At 35.5% G+C, this 10,162-nt stretch overlaps 1 pseudogene across 1 annotated transcript; it reads right to left on the bottom strand.

Annotated features, from left to right (window-relative positions):
- Window positions 1-4,105: 4,105 nt before the first annotated feature.
- On the bottom strand, window positions 4,106-8,164 carry LOC132167454 (cucumisin-like; annotated as a pseudogene). The gene is made up of 10 exons (XR_015911430.1): window positions 8,066-8,164; window positions 7,793-7,881; window positions 6,940-7,031; window positions 6,625-6,856; window positions 6,006-6,525; window positions 5,773-5,876; window positions 5,324-5,542; window positions 5,130-5,241; window positions 4,842-5,055; window positions 4,106-4,752 (listed from the first exon to the last, which is right to left on the bottom strand). The product of XR_015911430.1 is annotated as a cucumisin-like (transcript).
- Between the last annotated feature and the right edge of the window lie 1,998 nt (window positions 8,165-10,162).

Raw genomic sequence — 10,162 nt, 5'->3', positions numbered from 1 at the left:
AAGTGTTTATAAGCATTTACTTACCTCGTGCACTCGCTCGAGTCCTCTGACATCACAATTTCCTGCTATAATGAAATATGATGCATCGTTATAAATGGTACTAGAGAACTCTCCAAACGGCACAATAAGTTTCTACCTCACAAAAGAGGTCGTCAAAACCTTAAAACACCGACACAGCAACCTTCGCTGGTGTCGACAAAGGACGCCAGCGCATCCTCCTCTACCGGCGTCAACAGATGACGCCGGCACATATTCCTTCTCCGGCGTTTGCAGAAGACGCTGGCATCCTCCTTTGCTGGCGTCGACAGATGACACCAGCACATATTCCTTCTCCAGCGTTTGCAGAAGACACCATCCTTGAGATTATCTTCACCAGTGTTCGCTCAAAACAACGGGAAAAAGCTTTGCCGAAACTGTTTAACATGGCGTTAACACTAAACGCCGGGATTACAATTGACAGCGTTTGTTTTCTCTTCCCTAGCGCTTTTTGGGCGCTTGGAGAACCTCTTTCTTTTTTTTTTGGTAGTGTGTTAAAGCTAGGCTTAATTGCTTAGTAGCTAGATAGTTTACTTATGGTTTGTTATTATTTTCTAGGAAAAAATGTAATTTAGCACTTTGAACTATTATTTATTTAGTAAACTTTTATAAGAATAAAAAAAAATTTAAAAAAAAAATTATGGTTTGAGGATAGGCCTCTGGCTGGGCAGGGTCACAAGGAGGGGACAGCCCTTTGAACTATTATTTATTTAGTAAACTTTTATAAGAATAAAAAAAAAAAAAAAAAAAAAAAAGAAAGAAAGAAAGAAAGAAGTTATGGTTTGTGGATAGGCCTCTGGCCGGGCAGGGTCACAAGGAGTGGACAATTCGAGATTAAAAGGGTTAATTGGAAAATGTGTGTTCGCAGGTGGGGATTAAATGCACAAGGATTTAGATTCAATGGCTCATATTGGAAGGGATTAATCAAGGGTGACAGATGAATGGTATTTTCAAAGGGACAATAGATGTAGCTGAAAGCGAATGATATTTGGTATTTAATGTTGATGGAAGAGAACAAAGGATAAGGATTCTCACCATTTCATTTAACTAGATTTAAGGAAAATTATATGGTTTAGAGGGCTGCTAGGCATCCCAATACTTTTTCTCAAATTCCCTTTCCCAAATGATTTGGACCCCACATTCATTTAAGAAAAAAAAAAACAATATAAATCTATTTATCTATTGAATGGACCAGATTATTTGGGAAAAGGGATTTGAGAAAAAGTGTTGAAATATCTAGTATTATCCTATGGTTTCTAGGCAGAAGTAACGATTGGGAAAAAGGCCAAAGAAAGGAAAAAAATAAAATTACTTTTTATTTTTTAATGTTTCAATAAATATTAAAAATTCATCTAGTACATGTATTGCGTTTAAGCATGTTGATGTGAATCTCAGTTAGAAAAATAGACAAAACCTGAACCAAAGATGCAAGTTGGTATTTTAGTTTACGACAGGTATCACATGTAGTACATTTTGAAACCAAAGTAGCTATTTGATAATGGCTCTTACCACAACTACCAAAAAAAAGCATTTAACTCTTATATAAATATATATACACACGTGTTACTTTCACCCAAAAAAAACTAAATTCCAATAGTAGATTAAAGATAGATGAACATGTATTTAGTTAGAATGTAAAGATAAAAAGAGATTTTCGTCTTTGGAAGACTTATTCTAACAGACATTATATACTGAGAATGGGATTACAACATAAAAGAAAGGAAACTAATAAATGAGCTCTAGAGTCTGATATCGCATGGTGCAACAGCTAGTCTTGCATCATTTAAGGCTTGCTAGTGGCACTTGAGATATTGTCATTTGTCAAATATACTCGCGATATTTCTAGAAAAAAAAAACAAAAAAAGAAAAAAGAAAAAAAGAAGAAAGATAATGGTAGTTGTGGATAGAAACTGTTAGTTAGCCCTATGAGCACGTTCATCACTAGGGGACAATTTACCTTGACTTCGTTGGGGACCAGTAGAAATCATTTTTTCATGTAAGAGCATCTCCAGCAGTGTAGCTAAAAGGGAGATATTAGCTATATTTAGCTATTTTTGTTCTTTGTTTTGCTCCAACAGAATAGCTTCATATTAGCTATTATACCTTAACTGCTACAGTGAATAGCTTCATATTGCTATTCATTGTAGCACACTAGATTGTTAAATATAATATTAATTTTCACATTATTTTCTCTCTCTTCTCTCTCTCCCTCAACCTTTCTCTCCCTCCCTCAACGTTTCTCTCTTTTCTCTCTTCTCTGTTCATGAATTTATGATACAAATTCAAGTCTTTTGAATCCCTAAAAACTCCTCAAAAAATAAAAATTGAATAGCATGCGTATAATTGACAAATTAAAAATGAAAAAAAATAAAAATAACAAATAGGTATACTACGTGAATCAATTCTATTGCAATTTACAAGATGATGCAAAAGCGGTTGCGGATCCAAATAATAATAATAATAATAATAATAATAATAATATTTAAAAAAAATAGAGAATGAAATAAAGAATCTGTTGGAGTTGGTATTAAAAAATGAGTAGCTAAAATAGAGAAATTGTGCTTTTTGACTAGGTACGTAGAATACCTCTTACTGCTGGAAATGCTCTAAGATGACAAATATTTGGAAAAAAAACACTAAAACTAGTCTAGAGGTGCTTGTAACATGTGCAGGAATATAATGCATGCCTATCCCTCCTCAATTTCACTTGCATTATGAAGAGTCCCCATTTTCGAAGAGTCAAAAGACTATCTCTATCTGGCCATTGCCCTAAACCTTCAAACACGGGAATCCATCCCTCCTTCCCATAATTATTTGACCAAATAAGGATCACAAAAAATATCTCTCGGTTTGAAGATAAGAAAGATGTTATGTTTCAACAACTTATGAGAAAGAATACCAAGAACACACGCTGATATAGATAGCTAATTAATAACAATAATAACTTCACAAGATTCATATATAATAAGATCATTGACCATATCTGATAAATCAATATTTATTCAGATAAGTGTTGCAATACAACAAAGAGAAATGATTGATGTTCATATTTTTTTCATCTCATCTTAGAAATTAATCATTAGGTTTGTAGACTTATGTGAGCCCCACATAAGTCAATGGTAGATGCTACAAATCTAATGGTTGATATAAAAATATCGCATTTTGATTTATAGATTTGGGAGTGGTTCAACCATTCTCATGCCGGAAAAATGAGGGTGGTCGAGCCACCCCTTTTTATTTATTTATTTATTTTTGGATTTGTTTTGTTTTGATTTTGTTTTTTTAACACTAATCCTGGGGGTATTTTAAGAAGTTTAGGTCTTTAAAAGTCATGTGTGACATGCGTGAGTGGCATTCCATCCAAAGAGACGAAAAAAAGTTTACAGGGGGTCTAACATGCTACGGTTAGGTAATTTTGGGGGTCGAATGCCACTTTTAAACATTGGATGCTAAAATGCAAATGAGAGTATACTTCAGGGGCTTAAGTGTAATTTCACCCAATAATTTTTTAATGAAGGCTAAATTTTTATTTTATAAATTTCATAGAGGTGTAAGAGACATTTCACTTGTTAGGCGTCTGAGCTAACACAAAACCTAATGGTAGTGGTGAAATTAAAAGGTACTGAAAATATATATATAATACACACATTACAACTTTTGATAATTTAAGTCTAACATTGCAATACAAGTGACATATCACACGGTGTAAATTAACTTTCCCCTTGAATTTGCTTTACTTAATCAATAGATACCTCTCTAGATATTCTAATTCACGAGGCTTAATTTTATTTTTTTTAATCTGTGCAAATTTATCCGTCATTTTATTTCTTAGAGATCATATGATGTTTGAAAAAAAATTGAATTTAGTGAATTGAAGTGATAGTTTTACTAAGATAAATTACAAATATATTAATACATAAAAGATTAATTTGTAATATATAAAAACATTTCTTATAATATAAAATATTTTTGAAATTAAATTCTAATTAAAAAAACTGCACATAATGCGGGTTATAAGCTAATTAAATTAAAGCTAAAATCTTTATTTGGTACACTATACAACGCAGTGTAGAACTAAAGCAAAGGCTCAAATAATTACAATCATTTTCCTCCATGTTCCGCCAATACTTTCATTTTATTTGCATATTCCTTCAATTATTAATGTAATACATGTAGCATAGAATGTCATGGATCATTCAACAGACAGAATGAGGGGGCTCCTCACCTGGAAGGTACCATCATCCCATACTAAAGCAGCAGGGGCAATAAATTTATCTATTAATGTTCCTTCAATCATGAGCACAAACGATAGCTTTTGTCCAAGAGATGTGAATGATAGAACGGTAGGGTTCACTTTGATTGTAAGTCCAAGTGGGGTGGTCACAATAGCTTTATACGTAGACGTTGGTGATCCCACATTGGTGACGGTCCGATTGAAAACATGACTAATAGATTCCGAGGGCGGTGTAGATAGGGCAAATGAAGGATAGTTTAGATCGAAGACCCTTCCATTAGTGGCTTCAGAACAGCTACTATTGTCCCTAGTAACAAGTTCTAATAACCTGGTATTATATCCTTGGCTACACAAATATTTTATGTAGTCAAGTGCATCAATATCATATATTAAACCGGGATTTGGTGCCTTAAGAGGATTTATATTGCCTGCACCATACGCAAATTCAGCCTCTGGGTTCTTTTCAGCACTCATGGGAGTAGCTGCAAGAAATACACCAAATTGAAATTAGTTAATCATGGTGATGGTCTACATACATGCATTAAAATTATATAATTTAGATAGAAATTACCAGTAGTCATAAGGGCCGATTTGATAGCGGCAGGTGACCATGAGGGGTGAAATGATTTGATGTAGGCAGCTGCCCCTGTAGCATGTGGGCAAGCCATTGATGTTCCAGAGACTATATTGTATGGCAACAATCTGTCATCACCAATCACTTTTGTAATTGGGAAAAGTGGAGACCATGCCGCTAGGATGTTGATGCCAGGAGCAGCTAAATCCGGCTACAACAACATTAAAACAAGTCTCAATGAGATTATAAGTAATACAAAAGCGCAAATGTAAATATGACTATTACCTTGAGAATGTTGAAAGTAGCTGGACTTGGGCCCCTTGATGAAAAGGAGGCTATGTATGGAGAAAATGTATCATTACCCTCCTCACTCTTAAGAATAGTTACGGTTGGGCTTCTGTAAATTGTGTATGTTGGTTAGGATTAGAATGTTTTGTGAACTTCTTTCATTTTAAAGATATTATAGATTAGAATAATACCTCGCCGATTTTATGTACGAGTACACCTTGCTACCATCCTGTGAGTCAAGGTAAGATGCAGGCAAGGGAAAAGTCCTTGAAGCTCCTAGCTCGGCTGGGCCTTGCATCACAGTACCCGCTGCACCAGCTACAAATGCCACTTCCCCAGTATTCAGGCCATCGCAAAGTACAATTTTACCCTTAACCAAATTTTCATCCAGCGAACCTTCTATGCAGAACCTGCGTTAATGTAGCAATAGGTTCCACTTTAGTACTCTTTAACTATCATGTTGGAATGTGTCTACGTACAATTTGTACTACTATATATATATTCTGAAACACACGGAATATTAATATTTCACCCGTTTCAAAGATTTATGCAAACAAAAGCAAATGGTTAAACTTATTCTCTTTGTCTATGTATACATCAAAAAGTAGTTAAAGCTTATTCGAAAGAAAATTGTCGTTACCTGGAAACGGAGCCCTGGAAATCTCCCGTAGTGTTTGGTGCATCTCCACCATAAATTATTGGATATGTTTCATTCTTGAGGTCAAATGTATTAATTGAAATTCCCTACACATGGAGTAAAGAAATTCTACAAATTAATTGGTAGTTTTAATTCTATGCACGTAAATTTCAACGAGCTTAAGAAAATGGTTGGATATATATAGGACACAACACGGGGCAGGACTTTATAATTACCTCATAGATCTTGTTGTTACCTAATTGGATCTTAGTGGTGAACTTTCGGTCTATGGTACTTGCAGCCACAGAGAGAGACCATGGCGAAAAGTTTGTGATGGTTGCTACACCTGGACCTTCGTTACCAGCAGCCATTGATGTTAATATTCCTTTACTCATAGCATGAAAGGAACCAATGGCTATTGGATCTTCAAAATAGGGCCGAGCAATTTTGCTAGCGATGGAAAGAGATATTATATCAACGCCATCATCAATGGCATCATCAAATGCTTTAAGAATGTCGGCATCTGAACAGGAATCGGCAATGGACCAACATATTTTGTAGACAGCAATACGTGCTGATGGAACTCCTCCTCGTGCTGTTCCCAACCCATACCCCAGTAGGCTTGCCCCGCTAACTAAATTCCCAGCTGCTGTTGATGCTGTATGTGTACCATGACCACTGATATCTCTAGGAGATAAAATATCATCTTCGGTAAATGATCTACTGCTACGGTAATATTGTGCTCCAATGATTTTACTGCACAAGTGTAAGTGTAGCCACATTTGTTAATTAGTTGTGCTTTTTGACTGTGTGTGCGTGTTTGCACCTGAAATTGTTGTGAAGATAAATACGTACTTGTTGCAAGTGAAATTGGTGCAGGTGCCCTTCCATTTGGTAGGTGGTGGACCAAATCCTTCGTCACTAAAGCTTTTTGACTCCGGCTAAATTCCACTGTCAAACACTTTCAATAGGTCACTTTCAATAAGTCTTCTAGGAATTTGTTCTGAAAAGCCAAGAAAGTCCTATGACCTTGTTGTTTGAAGACTTTGTTGTTCGCTAGGAAAAACAGACACCACGCCATCCATTCCTACATATTCATGATTAATGTTGCAATTTACAATTTTTGTTGTACATATACAAAACATGGGGGGAGAGATTAGGTCCACCAACCCGCTATTTTCTGAGCTTCTTGCTCCGTTAACTCCGCTGCAAATCCATTGAAACTCCTCATGTAGCTATGGATTAAAGATTCGGGTCCAATACTGCAGTGCAGGCATATAAATTTGACATGTTAAACGGCTTGACGCATTCCAAATCCCTTAATAATTATGATGGTCCTTATAATTACTACACGTATACCCAAATTTTTATTTATTTTTTTATGTTGATTTAAAGCTAACAAATTAACTATGAAGGCACATTTAGAGTTTCTTTTGGGACAAATAGAGGGACAAATTTTTTAGGGAAAAGTACACTTTACCCCCCTAAAGTTTGGGGCGATTTTCAATTCGACCACCAATGTTTCAATTTTTGCAATGCACCCCCTCAAACTTGCAAATTTTTTTTCAATTTGACCAATATCATCCCAAAATTCTCATATTGCCCCTAATTTTTTTTATTTTTTATTTTTTATAAATAAACTTTTTTTAAAAAATATTCGGGGTAGCCGTAGCCACCCCCTTTGGCCATTTGGCCATTTTTGCACTCCCAATTTTTTTTTTTTTTAATTTTTATAAAAAATTAAAAAATAAAAATAAAAATTAGGGGCAATATGGGAATTTTGGGATGACATTGGTCGAATTGAAAAAAATTTGCAAGTTTGGGGGGGTGCATTGCAAAAATTGAAACATTAGTAGTCGAATTGAAAATCGCCCAAAACTTTGGGGGGCTAAAATGTAATTTTCCCAGTTTTTTATTTTGATATTGTCTATATCAGACCAATAAAAAACATGACATGTATATCCAAATCTACACCCAATCTGTCTTATGGGCAATTAAAAAAATTCAAGAATGCTTTTATAACCTGCCAATGACTTCTTGTAGCATGCTTGTGTGAAGGGATGATGTGGAAGCCTCATCCAACTGCCTGTTGCCCATGTACACAATATAAGCCTGCATTCACAATATCATAGGCAGAAAATGAAACCTGTTATATCATCCCACATGAAGAAGAAGGCCAATTTTTTAGAGAGATTTGGCCGTGAATAAAGTGGATAATTATATATAAGATCGCTTATATATATATATATATATATATATATATATATGAGATGAGCCTATAGAGATATATATTTACCTTTCGGTCATTCTGAGAAGCTGGGTGACCAACAAGGAGAGTGCAGGCGAGAGTATTGATGAGGAGAAGCCATGAAAGACTAGAGCTTTTGCTTGCCATTGGAGGGGTCAGCTATAAACTTGTCTACAATGTATATATATATATATATATATATATATATATATATATTAATGGAACTGGTGGGGTTCGAAGAAGTTGGGGTTGGGGGTGCCGGGTGAAACTCTCCACCACTGACGCCCGGTCAATTCACACCTAGGTGACCAAGTCCAATTTAACGACGACAGTGCTTGATATTTCTAACCATTCCCTTCACATGATGTAGATGTTCTACCCTTATATGATAAAGAACTCAAATCTTACGAAATTCTGAAATGGTCAGACATGGCATTGGCAGCTGCCTTGCCGAGGGTGTTAAGTCTTCATCTGCCACTCGCGCCGTAAATAAACAAGTATGTTCGACAACCCGCTCGATATCCGCTCGGTTTAACTCGACTCAAACTCGAACTCGATATTATACAAACCCGCTTGTTGTTGTAGAAAACCACTCGATTAGTAAATGATACATACCCGACTTGCTCGAGAAAACTCGATAAAAGCTTGCGAGCTCAGCTTGTTTAAAATCGACCGGGCTTGTTTACCCAACTCATTAGCTCGTTATATATATATATATGTTCGATCGATTGGATGTTCGATCGATCGAATGATCCTATCAAAATCAAGCGGACTAATGCACTAGGATCATTCATATGTTTTTATTATGATTGATCGAACTAATGCACAATGATAATATCAGAAGATCGATCGGATGTTCGAATGATCGAATGATCCTATCAAGCTCAATCAGACTAATGCATTAGGATTGTTCGGACGATCGATTGGACGTTCGATCGATCAGATGAACCTATCACAGTCAATCATACTAATGCACTAGGATCGATCAGATGTTCTTATCATGATTAATCAGCTAATTAATGCACAAGGATCAATCAGATGTTCTTATCATGATTGATTGGATTAAGGCATAAGGATACATAAGGATCAACGATCCTATGTAATTGCATCAAACTAAACTAGTCAAAATCAAATGCACTTTAGTATGAATGTAGGCTATATACAGAACCACCTTAATCTTTGTGTCTTTCTCATATTATTCGCTTTATATTTATCTTATTATATGTTTCTATAGTGTGAACAGTGACACATCACTAATTAGTGACGTGTGAACAGTAACATGTCACCTTATAAAAAATTTTCAAAAAAAAAAGCTTTTGGAAAAAGGAAATATATATATATATATATATATATATATATATATATATATAGTGACATGTGAACAAAGAACAGTAATTAGTGACGTCACAAATTTTGAATTTCAAAAATTAAAATTTGAAGATATTTAAGAGAAAGAGAGTGAGAAATTAATGACGTTTTTACTGTTCACACGTCAGTAATTTGTTACGTATAAACAGTGACAATCTCTAATTTTCAAATTTTAAATTTAAAAATTGAGGCCTTGTCAGGCGTCACTCTCAGTTGGTTCAGCCGTATGCCTTAAAATCAAACCCCTCCCCTGCCTCTTTTATTTCTCTTTTCTTTTCTTCTTTTCTTTTTCTTTTCTCTTCTTTCTTCTTTTCTTTTTCTTTTCTCTTCTTTCTTCTTCTCGTCTTCCTCATTTCTCAGACAAGAACAAAGAGATCTCCAACGTTGGAGATCTCTCTGAAGGGGCGTGTGTTCACACGCCGAACTCCGCCGAGCACCACGCCGCCGCCACATTGCCGCTGCCATCCTCACCTTCGCTGGCGTCAACAGAGGACGCCGGTACAGCTAGCCTCGCCGGTGTCCTCTGCTGTGCCGGCGTCATCATGGAGAAGAAGGAGAAAAGAAGAAGGAAGAGGAGGAGAAGAAGATGAGGGAGAGTCAAAAATGAATCTAAGGGAGAATAGGGAGAAGAAAATGAAGATAATCCGGAGAAAAAATGAAAATATATATATATATATATATATATATATATATATATATATATATTTTTTAAAAAAATTAATGAAATTTTTTACTGTTCACACGTCACCAAACGCCACTACCCCCGTTTCTAGTCTA

Source organism: Corylus avellana, chromosome 2 (genome assembly GCF_965113065.1).
Source record: "Corylus avellana chromosome 2, dhCorAvel1.hap1.2, whole genome shotgun sequence".
Lineage (NCBI taxonomy): Eukaryota > Viridiplantae > Streptophyta > Magnoliopsida > Fagales > Betulaceae > Corylus > Corylus avellana.
This window is presented reverse-complemented; position numbering and strand designations above follow the sequence as displayed.